Below are 13,556 nucleotides of genomic sequence, written 5' to 3'. Positions count from 1 at the left end.
AGCACAGTTTTCAAGCGTTTTCACTATCCGCTTTCAGCTTCGTCTTGAAAGCCATAGGCCCATACATTTTAAACTTGGCGCAATACAGGACGCCGTCTGTGTTTTGCTGTCGGTCTGGCGTCTGGGACTCCGCGAATCACGTGGAACCGTCAACCCTGATGGCAAGGCTTTTGCACTAACCAGCCACTTATAGATTGCTGCAGATACCGTCGCCCTCTGCCATTTGTGAACGAAACTGGTGTTTGTCTGCAAATGTTCATAAAGGGCTTCGCAACAGGCTCAAAAGTAAACGTGTTCGAAACTTCGTGCACATAGGTACAATCAAATTTTCAAAAAAATTATGGGGTTTTACGTGCCAAAACCACTTTCTGATTATGAGGCACGCCGTATAGTTGGAGGACTCCGGAAATTTCGACCGCCTGGGGTTCTTCAACGTCCACATAAATCTAAGTACACGGGTGTTTTCGCATATCGCCAAATTTGAACGTGGAAGCGCAGCCGCGATCGATTCCAATGCCAGTGCGTCCAGCGAGAGTGACGAAGACAGTGACCTTTTCTTCAGTTATCATGTTAGCAATATTTCGTAGAAGAGTACATACAAGACGTTCATTCCATTCTCTTCGCATTCTCCGAGTAATTGTGGCACGTATTTAGGGATAACTTTTTTTATTGCTGGAATAATAAATATCGGCTACTTTTACTGGAATTTCAATTTTTCTCAAAGTTTTCTAAAAGAAAATAGGAAAGAAGACGCCTTTATTCACGCTCAAGATTTCACTACATTTTGCGTCCCTATACTTCTGGCTCGATGTACTCTTGTCGAGTTCGTGTAAACGAAGCTACAGTCCTCACGTGACGTCGCAGACGCAGCTGCAGCGCACTGTAATGGGCAAACATGGCGGCCACGATGACGTAATTGAGCCGTATTATCAGGCACACGTTGTTTTGCTTTATTTTTCAGTGACTATTCTTTAACCGGATTCAAGACACCCCGCCCCTGTCGTGCTGTCGCGTACCTTGTTTACGCCTCTTTTCACCCTGCTATAGCAGCCCAAGATGGCGGCCACGATGACGTCAATGCAAACTTCATGCGCCACATGGTAAAGTGGCTTTACCACACGGCGTCCAACAATGTCCCCTGCTATACTGTTTTTTTTTTTAATTGAAGTGAATGTTAGGAGAGGTTGGCGCGTTTATGGTGGCACCGGCTACTCCTTGTCACTCGGCAAAGTAAACAAATTTTCGTACAAAGGAAGAATAACGACGCAAAATATAACACTCAGTAGAACACCGGATCAATAAAAAATACACAGTCCAGCAGTACATGAGTCGCAAAGTTCTGTGCACTAGTTCAATCCACGTACGCATATATAAAGTCAGATGTTTTGAACAGCCAAAACACACAACAGTTGTAATACACTGCAAGTACAGAACAGAATTAGACATGTTGCGTAAAAGATGTGATTACCCCATAACCCAATTATGAACGACGAACAACGTTTATGTAACTCATTAACGTATTCGGATCATCTGATACTTAATAGCTTCCCAAAATGTTGGTCTCCTCTAAAAACTTTTTCAGAGCAAGAAGTGCTCTTTTTTGAAGGCCCGCAGTTGGCCATGGGCCAAGTATCTTTTTAAGAGTGAATGGTCTTCTGTCTAATATAAACAAATTGGCTTTCAGTACCGTCCTTTGTGTATCGTATTTCGTGCACTCAAGAAGAAGATGATGCACATCTTCCTCTGGATGGCCACAAGAACACTGCGCACTAGAGATACGTTTTATCCTGTACAAGAAGTGTTTCGTAAATGCAGTACCAAGACGCAGCCGGTGTACCAATGTTTCAAATTTTCTGTTGTCTCTTAGAGTTTCCGGCATTGATAAGTTTATACATGGGTCTATAGAGTATAACTCCGAGTTTTTAGCTTGCTGGCCAAACCAGGTAGTTTCGCTGAGGCGACAAGAAATCTGTCTCAGGATGAGACGGACTTCACTACGCAATAGGGGAAGATTGGTTGTCTCTGCGTTATTGTGCGCTCGATTCGCAGCTGCGTCCGCTGCAGTATTGCCAGGAATATTGCAGTGCCCAGGTATCCACTGAAATGCAATTACGTGGTTCATTGCGCTTGCTTTTGTAAGTTCTTTGAGCGTCTCATACAATAGCGAGGTGTTCAAAGAATTTTTCCTATTGCTCTGCAGTAATGTGAGAGCGGTTTGCGAATCGCTCGGCTTGTTTTCTTCCTTTCTATGTTGCGCTGTATCAGACTTTAGTATGCAATACCAACTCGCCCAATCCTCAACCCTAGTATAGTATTTCCATTCCGAAACAATTTATTATGGTTACTTTAGCTGCTTAACGTGAAAACTATTTAAACGCTGCACACTCGGCAGTTTTTGCTTGTCGTTTCTCTAATTGCTTTGAATCGCTGCAATACGCAAATACGAAATACGAAATACGCAAATACCGCTGTGAAGTCTTACCTTGTCCGTAAACGTATTACCGTTTGCGCACAGACTTCATCGCTTGCCCTAGCAGGACGGCCCTGGCGGAAAGATATAAGAATGTCGCTTCCTTTCGTTTTATGCAGGTGACTTAGTGGCATCGGCATCAGCTTGAGAAGCGGAGTGCAGCCAACGTTTACAGTTTCGCACGGTGATGTTGCGACAAGGTCGATTCAAATAGGTCGCGAAGCTTCGGGCGAAAAGTGGTTCAATACAGATTGTCACCGACATCAGCATGGGGGGTTACCGGAGCAGCGATTGAAGCGCGACTATGTTTGGAGGGAACAAACATTGGGAAAGAAAAACGCGTTTTTTAATTCAAACGAGACACAGTTAGATTCATTCAACGAAAATAAAATTCCTAGTCAATTTTATATATTCGTGACGAGTTAAGAAAATACAAGTTTAATTTTATTATTAACAAGAAATGCATTTCTTTACAGCGCCTATCGCTGCAGGGGGCGTTGAAGCCACTATCACTCGCAATGCAACGCGCGTCTTGAAATGGGCAGAAAGGCGCACTCATAAAGGTCACCTGTTGAAATACGCCCCCGTCACAGTTTGTGCTTTCTTGCTTGTCGAAGTTTGTCTGAATTTGGTGGCGCGGGTAGCTTCATCGCTTCTTAATCTGTTCAGTCAAAAGTAGTGAGTTACGACCGCCAGATAATTGTGTAGTTGTTTTCGTGAGACTGCGCTGGCCGACGGGCTTTGCAACCGACAATAGGATCAGCACTCTACACCTAAAGCTTTCGTCGGCCTCCAAAGAAAGTATGTTCTGTGTAGGGATGCGATTTCGACAACCGTAAGGCTGGCCTTTTCCTGCATCGCTTTCCACGCTGAAAGCTCGGAACGCCCATCAAGTCGAATGGCGGGGCATTTGAATATATAGCTCCAGAGGAAGAACAACAAAACAAATTTCGTGTCTTCGAAAACAAAATGACGTCACTTCTGCTTTTAACGGACATGGCGTCACATTATTTTTTCTTCCGCCGGAAGTGTTCCCACCACATACCGATGGCGCTAAGCCCCATGAACCGCAGATGGACCGCCATGTTTTGAACGTATGGGCTCCTATGGAAGCTTCGCTACCAGGTATATTTACCTTGTTGCGATATCCAGTACCTTGACACACGACACATACTTTCATGTATCGGAAATACAGACAGTGATAGGCGTCTTGCCAGTCGTATCGTAATACATATAGGAGATGCCCTAAGGCTATCGAAGACAGTATCTGAGATACATGTATCTTCGATACTGGACAGTACTCACGGGACAGTTACTTGAAGAAATCCACTTTGAAAAGCATACATTTATTTTCGGCGTTTCGGCGGGTTGAAAATAAGTTTGTTCCTTTCAAGATGGATTTCTTCAAATATATATACATATATATACCGTGCGTCCCAGCTGACGAGGGCCCAGCAGTGTCAAGAAAGGGGGCTGCGATATACGGCACAGCACCAACGGTATTTCGTTAGAATTCTCCTTGGGCACTAGGTAAATTTTTCTGGTATAATTTATAAGCTAATTCGTCCAAATAAATTTCCTAAATTTGTAACTTCTTCTAAAACTGGGTGCCGTTGTCAAGTGGGAAGAGGACTTGGCACCCGGAGGTTCCGCATCCCAGAGCTTACTCATCAACTCATCAACCCTTAACACAAAATACGTCAATATGGGCTCCCTGCAATGGTCAGGCGGCGCGGCGATCGGCTCAGCCGTCAGCGCCACCGTGTCAGTTACGCGAAACACCGAGGCGGCCGCTGCTACGGAGGCATGCTCTTGCGGCACTCGTTTGAAAGCTTTCGGACGTTCTAAATTGCGGTTATTGGCAATCGAAAACGTCGAGGCCCATTTTGGACCACCGACGCTTGAGAAAGGACGTGAAATCTTTTACTACAACCACGTATACCGTGTCAAAGAAGTAAACAGCACGCACATCCCAGTGAGGTGCTTAAATTAAATTGTGGTGTTTTAGGTCCAAAAACCACGATCTGATTAGGAGGCACGCCGTGGTGAGAGACTGCGGAATAATTTGGACCGCCTGGGGTTCTTTAACGTGGACCTATATCTAATTACACGGGTGTTTTAGTATTTCGACCCCATCGAAATTCCGCCGCGGTGGCCGGGATTTATTCCCGCGACCTCGCGCTCAGCAGCCCAACACCGTAGCCACTAAGACACCACCGCGGGTAGCGAAGTATTTTTCACAACAAAGTAAGTATGCTTACGACGTCGATTTCGAAGTGCGTTAACAAATCATTATTTTATGCCACTTAAGTGAGCAAATACGGCCGTGGACGTCTTTGAACTGTCATTTGTCGCTTTCTTACTTGGAGCGTGCCTTGCACCTCACATTGTAGAAGTTTTGGCGAATTGGCAGGTAAGTGCTTTTTTCTCCGTTGACGAAGTGCCTCGAGCATATTCTGGTATTGTCGTTCGGGCTCGAATGTCAGAAGATATTACCGCTGAAGAATCATAGAGAGCAATCAGCTGAGACTAAACAGCGTGAAGATTGAAGAAATATGCTCTTGTGTGCTCGAGGGAAATGCTAATTTTCGAATACTCGTCGTGTTCTGCAGTGTACTCCAACCTTAGTTATGTTGTTCTAAGCGTGAGAAAACATCGGCACGAATGAGCTCGGTACCAGCATTCGCGTCTTGATCTTGGCGCAGGAGGAAGCGAGCGCATGCAAAGCTCCAGCACGGAGCGCTTACGAAGCTAGATTTGACACCTAACAACCACTGCGGGTTTGTTTTGGAGCAAGAAGAGCTAAACAACTATCAAAACTGATTTACAACAGCAGGAACCATTTCACGCATTTTCATGCAGTTGACGCTTTATTGTGTCTTTTTACAGATGCCGCTCCTGGCTCTTTTTCATTTTTTCTTGTTTTTGCACTTACGTCTTAGTTCGTTAAGCAGAAATTCGCAAGACCGACACGAACCGCGACGATCCACTTCAGCCGCCGGGTTGCTTCCCCCGGTTTCGAAGGGAAGCGCTACAATTTGATGCCCACATCCCCTTCGCGGTTATGACAGTTCTTAACGCAGCAGTATCTGCGCTTGTTCTTTTTGTTCACACTTCTCATAAAGGAGCTGCCAAGAGGCCGCGGGGAATCTATTGGAAAATTGGAAAAGCAGGCTTGCAGGCGCGCCTGAGCGGCACCCTGCAATGCACCTTGAGCATGCATCATAACGTAACGGAGAGCTTTCCGCCCGACTCAAGCTTGAATTTCAACATTGTGCATGCACACACGGCCAATTCGAGAGACCTTATAGGAGCAGGCATCATAACTTAATGGTGAGCTTTCCAAGCTTGAATTTGAAATTGTGCGGTGAATCGAAAACACCACATTCAACAGTTTCCATCTCGCCCAGTTGCTTTTTTTACGCGTTTCAATGTCGCAGCGCCAAACTCGAGAAGGAATGCGGATCGAAGTTGGGCCCGCGCGTTTTCGGCGCTCTCAAAAGGGCGTTTCCAAGAATCAATACTACACTCGGTGCCCGACTGCGAGACCACGAACAACAACAACAAAAAGGACGAGGGGACGGCTGCCATTGTAGACCTTGCAGAGAAAGCGGATCAGCTGTTCAGCGACAGACCTTTCGGATCACAGGGCGCCGACTTGCTTGCCTTCGTAGAAACGCGCCACAGTAAACAATGGGACACGAGCAGCGAGTTTTGGCTGACGAACGCAGTTCATAAAGCCTGTTTCGTGGTGCGATCTTAGGTCCTCCGCCCTTCGTCGCTCACCTGGCTTGCAGGTGAGAAATTCGTGCAGGTTCGTTGCATCGCTATATGTGGCCTCCAATGCGGCAGGTTTGGTGCCTTCAGGTGGCACGCTGGGTCGCTCGGAAAGGTAAACACTCGCCAGCCAGTCTCCGAACGATTAAAGCATTGCGACATTGCGAGACGCGGCACAATAAACCTACAGCAAGGCGACGGCTGCTGAGAACGCGTCCCAATATGTCGGCCATTGATCTGAGGGGTGCTTGAACATGGCGGAGTGGATCAAGATAATTGGCGTGAAACCCCGCGGTAGTTTAGAAGAGCTCTCACAGAATGAGCTTAAGTCGCGTGTGTGAAACCGCAGAACACACTTCGTTTTTGAGTGTAGAGGTTGAGGTGCCCTCTTGCGAGGCACTTAGGGTGCTGCTCTTTTTTCTTCATTTCCTTCTAAGAACCACCTCGCCCCCCCCCCCTCTCACTCCCCCGATATGTGTCCCCCCGCTGCTTCGGTGTCTCTGTCGCATTGGTCTTTGCAGATGCTGGCCAGGTGCTTGGCTCTTCAAGCGGCGATGCGAGCCAAAGTACGCTGGAACGAATAATGGAGGCGTCTTGGCATTTGCTGAACCGGAATAGACTCTACCGCCCCCTCTCCAACCACTTGTCATCCCTCTCAGTTGTGATCCCCGTAGTAGCACCTCCTTCCTCCATGCATCCACTTTCTCTCTTTTCCGTGTCCTCGTTTGTTCGCGGTCCCCCTTCCCTTCTACAAGAATCTCTCTCTCTCTCTGAAGTGTGACTCCACCCTCTTCGGCCACCGAGTTTGAACGCGCCACACGGTGTATACGCATTTACAACGAAGCCGACGTCATCAACCTCTCAAGGTAGACCAATTTTTTTTTTATTTCGCTGTGCGATAGTGGAAATCGCAAATCGCGAATCCAACTTTTCTATGATTTACCTTTTTCTCAATCCGCCTCTTTCATGTTCCTGTGCTGCTCTCTGACGCATGCCGCTTGAAACGTTTTGTAAGGGTGCCGGGGATTTCGCCGGTTGATTTGTGTACCTGCGCCCATGTTGAGTGTGCATCGGTTGTACGTTTCGTGGATCGCGATTAATTATTAATCGTTTCTCCGGGACAGCATGTCGTTCACCCATCAGACCCGAGTGCGCTGTTGTGGTAACAGCGTGGCCGAGAAAGACACGCTGGGTTCCGTCTGCCGAAGTGGCTGCCTTGAGTTCGTTGTCGCTGATGTCTGCCATTGCACATCGCTTTTTGTATTCCTTTTGCACATTCACTAAACATTTTGCATATTCGAGAAGCCTTCGAGCGCAGCCTTCCACGTCGGATTTGCCAAAGCCGTGCATTTGTTTACATCCACAACTTCAGATCGCTGTAAGCTTCGGTTGTTGAAGAAACGGCGCATCGCTGATGTGAAATAATATCAAAACGTACCAAACATACAGACGAATCAGTATGAGTGACCGAGTCCCTTAAGCAACTGCAACTGTGATTCGGACACGTATACATTACGGGCTGTTACTACTGATTCTCGCTTTTGCTTACCTTGATCATAGTTACAGTTTGCGCGTGCTATAAAGTATTATTAGAGACAACTGTGCTCGCCATAAACCCCCACTTATAGACCGTGCAGTTCTCTCCCGAAAACGCGGGTGCCATCGCTGACACCGTCGGCAACTGAGCGAGTTGATGCTGCTGTACCGAATGCACTGTCTCTTGTTTCCCGTTTGACTTCTCTGTAATGAAGAAATGTGTCAACAACACGTACAGATCCATCATCTACGGGAATGCGACCGGCGGCGTTTGGAAACGGTGACCAAAGTACAAGATGTTGACACAGCGCTGTGTTACCGTGCGGAGTGAAGAGTAGTTATCATATCGCTGTATGGCCACAACTTAACTATAAGAGCGGTTTCCTTCGTCCTGACTGCTTATTTTTTAAGTCCCGCTCCATCGGTAGCGGGTTCACGAAACCGACGGGGGGTCAGGCCTAACCCAAACTTCGCTAAACAGTATCAACATAGACTCAAACTTCACGTGCGCGGCTTGAGAGGACTTGCAGAGGACTTGCTCGTGCATTTCAGCTTCGAAGGCATGTCGACGCATTTTGAGCGCGAATAATTATATTCACAAGTGAATGAGATGCAGCTATCGCGTTGTCGGTTCGACGGCTGATCAAGTAGGATTCGGTCAAGCTACCGTGGTCGGCACGCTGATTCTGTCGGTGCCGTCGACAAGGAAGCCCGTCGCGCTGTATGACAACTCGCACCCGTCGTTTGCCTCGTTGTCGGCTTATTAGGATCAAATGGTCTCAGTGACACAGTGCTGAATAGTCGGCCAATCGTCGGCGTCAGTGTCTCGTATCCGACCCAGTGTTACCATGCGTTAAAAAGGGTACATGAAGTCAGGCACGCGCTGCCACCACCAGCAACAGTGGGCCGACGCTGCAAGAAGACTGCGTCAGCAACGTGTTTTTGAAGTGTCGCCCAAGTGCAACGCGGGCGTTTATCGATACATTTGACAGCCGTCAATGCAAGGCGGCAACTACGTGGTTCACGGTGCAGTCCGGACGAAGCCCTGGCCCTTTTCACTTTCAAAGTAGAGTTGCAGTCTTACGCACGTTTACGGCACCGCACCGACGTCGATGATAATGTGTGGTGTTTTATGGCGCAAGGGTCAGGTTTGGCCAAAGAGCGCCATGACAAGTGGTAATGTTGACGATGTATTATGGAAGATGTGACTTGGCTGTAAACTGGCCTAAAAGTTGTCGCAGTAAAGTGCGTAAAATCTATGTACTATAAAATTATGGCGATGACTAATGACGAATACTATGAACATTAAAATCCATCGTAGAAGAATGAGCACCGACGTCGAACTGCCAGTAGAGTTTCAACGCGTTACGCGGCACAATCGTTCGCTGCGGGTGAGCGTCCGTGCGCTTTTTTTTTTTTTTCGAAGTAGTTTGCCTCAATATCTGGCCGTCTGGCCGTGCGCGCGTCCCTTCATGGCCTCCGAGATCCACCACGGCGCGCGCGTTCGCGCGGGGGTAAATCTCGGAGGCCATGGTCCCTTCCAAAACGTTTCGCGACTAATCCGCTAGGGCAGGACGCATGCGCCGTCGCGCCGTGAAAAAAAAAAATGGCGGATTGGTTCACGCGGTACTTAAGTAAAGATAGCGCAGCGAACACCGCAACGCTACCCAGTTTATCTCCATGCATTTCGTCGCTTATAGACAAAAGCCACAGTGCCGCCCTGCCAGCGAACATGAATATGTTGTGCTCGTATAATCAGACAAAGTCGTCGTTCGTACCGGTTTTACTCTGGGGACCAGGAACGACGACTGCTGTTTGGCCAATCAACCCGCGCACTTTACGGCAAGGTACAGAATCAGGCTTGCAGTGGTTTGTAAAGGACATTGCGCATTCCCTCTCTCCCCAATGGTGGGATTAGTTAAATACGAGTGATGCGCTACGAAGTGATGCAAATTGACCAGTCACACGCTCCCAATCGGAAGTACTTAACTGAGAAGCTAGAACCGATTCAGCATAGAACATTGCGATTTAATTTCGCGTTCATAGCACAGTGAACTCTCACCTAAGTGAACTTCGAAGCATCCAAGGAAATAGTTCGCTTAACTGAAAGTTCGCTAAATTGAATATTCACTAGCGCACGGAACAGCGCAGGGCACAGCAGACATCGTGTCAAAAATTTGAAATGCAATTTATGCAGTTATGTGCATCAATACATACGAAGTGCGTAACAATTACGTTGCTGCCTATCTCATTTTGAGAAAATAAATATGTATAATTTTCATTTGCACTCATGCGGTTAAAGCGCAAGAAGTAACAAATCTATGCAGTCATAACAAACATAAACTTTTGTCTCTTCTTGATGCCCATGTTCCTCTTGTACGTATTCGCGGGGATGCCGGCCAGTGGCGTAGCAACAGGGGGGGGGCGGGGGGCCGTGGGCCCCGGGTGCACGGGGCCAGTAGAGGGGGGGGGGGTGTCATATACGCCTGAATACACCCGAAAATTGTCGATATATCCTCGCCTTCCTCGACTACACCCGGGGGGGGGGGGTGACAGAAGAGCAAAGGGCCCCGGGTGCCAGACGACCTAGCTACGCCACTGATGCCGGCAGACCCTGGTATTCGAACAACCTTAAAAAACTATCTAGGAAAAAAAAGCGCATTTTCAGCGAACTCAAACAACGCAACAATCCGAAAAAATGGGAAAGATACTTGACGGTGTTGCGGGAATACACACGTTTGCTGAGACAATCTAAACGCAAATATTTCCACCAGGATCTGTTGAGCATTCTGCGTGTCAACCCTCGCAAATTCTGGAACTCATTATCACTTAAACGTACTTCATGTCATAGTATCGCATTAATCAACTCGGACGGGTCTCCTGTTTCAGTGCATCAGCGTCTCGATGTCATGAACTCTTTTTTTTTTTTGCTCGGTTTTCACCAACGAACCTCCCACTGATATTCCTACGTTGCCATCTACTCACTTTTCGGAAATGCCGGCTGTTAATATAAATACGCAAGGAATCTCTAATTTAATCGATAACCTTAAACATTCCAGTGCGCCAGGCCCAGATGGCATAACGGCCAAAGCTTTAAAGGGAGCCAAATATCAGTCTAGCCGCTTCTTGAAATTGATTCTCACTCAATCTATTGTGTCTTCCACTATTCCTAATGATTGGAAAATTAGCAGCATTGCCCCTGTGTACAAATCTGGTAGTCGTTCTAGTCCAAGTAACTACCGCCCTATTTCCCTAACCTGCATAGCTTGTAAAATTCTAGAGCATATATTGTACTCCAGCATTGCATCTCATTTAGGCAAGCACTCTTTTTTCTTTCCTAATCAACATGGATTTAGACGAGGCTACTCATGTGAAACGCAGCTGTTCGAATTCACCACAGACCTTCACCTCCACCTTGACTCCCGTTTCCAAACCGACGTCATCTATCTCGACTTCGCAAAGGCGTTTGATCGTGTCGCCCATCTACGTCTTAACGCGAAACTTGCTTGTCTTAATCTCGACCCACTGCTATTGTCCTGGACTGAATGTTTTCTCACAAACCGCTCACAACACACTGCCATCGATAACCTCAAGTCGACAAGTAGACCAGTCTTGTCAGGTGTACCACAGGGCTCTGTGCTCGGACCTCTTTTGTTTCTAATTTTTATAAATGACCTCCCTAATAGCATTCTTTCATCAATTCGGTTATTCGCTGATGACTGCGTCTTGTATCGGCGCATATCCTCCCGTAATGACCAACTAATACTCCAGGAAGACCTAAACAAAATAGCAAATTGGTGCTCTATTTGGCTCATGTCCCTCAACGTTTCCAAGTGCAAGTACATGTGTGTAACTCGCAAGCGGGACATCATTAACCACCAGTACTTTCTTAATTCCACACCCTTGACTAAAGTTGAGTCTTAGCGTTATCTAGGCGTTACTATCACTAATCAGCTTAGGTGGTCTGCACACATAACTCAACTTATAAGTGACTGTTCTAAATCACTTGGCCTACTCAAAAGATCGATTTTTCTGTCTCCTGTTCCCGTACGCAAGCTCGCCTATGAAACATTCATTCACCCTAAACTTGAATATGCCTCAGCAATTTGGAACCCTCACCAGTCCTATCTTACTAACTCGCTCGAAGCAATGCAGAATCGCGCAGCACGTTTTATCGCTTCAAACTATGACTGGCATACAAGTACAAGCGGCATTACGTCATCCCTCAGCATCCCTAGTCTAGCACTTCGTAGGAAGATTTCACAACTTTCCCTTTTACACAAACTCTATTACAATTTCCCACACCTCAGGAACACTCTCTTACTTCCGCCCAACCGCTCTTCTAACCGTCTCTTTAACAACCTGAGTCTACAACGTCTCCATGGTTCCTCAAATGCCTTCAACAACTCTTTCTTACCCAGTGCTATTGAATTGTGGAACACGCTACCCAACAGCATAGTAAATGAAAGTAATCCAGATAAATTTAGACACCTCTTGTCATGTTTTCTAAACCCTTAACCTACCAGTACTATGCTGTTACTCTAACGTCTAAGTTCTTTTTTTTTTCCACTTTTCTGTTATATTGCCGGTTGTGTTGCCATTTCTACTTCCGGTTCATACCTTACTTTTTTTTTTCTTGCCCGTCGTCTACTAGCATGCATAATAAGTTTTGTTTGAAGTTGTAATAATGAGTTAACCATTGTATAATGGTGGCCATAGTGTTTCTTGATGTTTTTGCCCCCCCCCCCCCTTATGTAATACCCTGAAAAGGATCCTTAAGGGTCAATAAATGATGAATGATGAGTCTACACTGTAAGTTTTTACACCCTAAAGGGTGTTTTCTTGCCGCACTGGTAACACCCTTACCCTCAGGGCCTTAAAAAATTGTAGCGGACGACAACGGAGCTCTAACTAGACGTGCGATGGCAAAATATGTAGTTGAAGACTATGTAATTATTCTGACAGCCTTGGGCGCACAGAAATATCCGACAGGAGAATTTCACAGGTAGAGATATGAAACTCTCATGTCGGATATTTCTGTGAAGCACGCAAAATTTCAGAAGCGTTCCATATCAGAAGGTGCGCTGAAAGATGCATCAGTCAACCATCGATTGCTATCACTGACAAAGAATTTGTATTCTTGAATACTGATCGAACCTTTGCAATCTGTTTTAGGAAATATTCATGACTCGTTTTGCACATGCTCAGTGCAGATGGCTGGCGCTTTTATGTTCTCTCTCTTTCCAAAAAATGTGAGTAAGGGATCGCGTGTCCACCTTGTCTGCGTCCTTGCCTATTATGCACCCTACAAGTTTCACCATGAAATATTCGCCATTCTGAAATACGTAACTGAAAGATTTTTGCGTTAGATGCATAGGAAAACCGCCGGTTTTTTTTTTCTAAAAGTTCGTCATTCTGAAATATTCGTTAAACCGACGCTCGTACAACTGCGGCCGTTAAATACTCGTCGATGCATTGGTGTTATCGTAGTTTCAGAAATGTAGCGACAACTCGAGGCCATCGCCGGCCCACGCATACTGACGTTTCCTCGTGCATTGCATATCACGAAGGTTGTACAAATGTGTACAGACGCGATCGTGTTCGTCTATGGCTCGGCACTACAGCATTGAACTCGGCCGCTTTCGCCAGCAATTCGGCTTTGGAACGACCTTTCCGACACTGCAGAGCTTTCGAGAGTGAACACGCAAAACTCCGACACCTGCAGTGAATTCATGAATTTCGCTAACTCTTCATAAGTTAGGCTTTAGCCTGT

General features: G+C 46.6%; 1 long non-coding RNA gene across 1 annotated transcript in view; it reads right to left on the bottom strand.

Annotated features, from left to right (window-relative positions):
* Positions 1 to 13,556, bottom strand: part of LOC139047726 (uncharacterized) — a 99,839-nt gene that overhangs the window by 59,469 nt on the left and 26,814 nt on the right. The gene's annotated exons all lie outside the window — the stretch shown is intronic.

Source organism: Dermacentor albipictus, chromosome 7, assembly GCF_038994185.2.
Source record: "Dermacentor albipictus isolate Rhodes 1998 colony chromosome 7, USDA_Dalb.pri_finalv2, whole genome shotgun sequence".
Lineage (NCBI taxonomy): Eukaryota > Metazoa > Arthropoda > Arachnida > Ixodida > Ixodidae > Dermacentor > Dermacentor albipictus.
The sequence above is the reverse complement of the archived record's forward strand: the minus strand, read 5'-3'. Positions and strand labels throughout refer to the sequence as shown.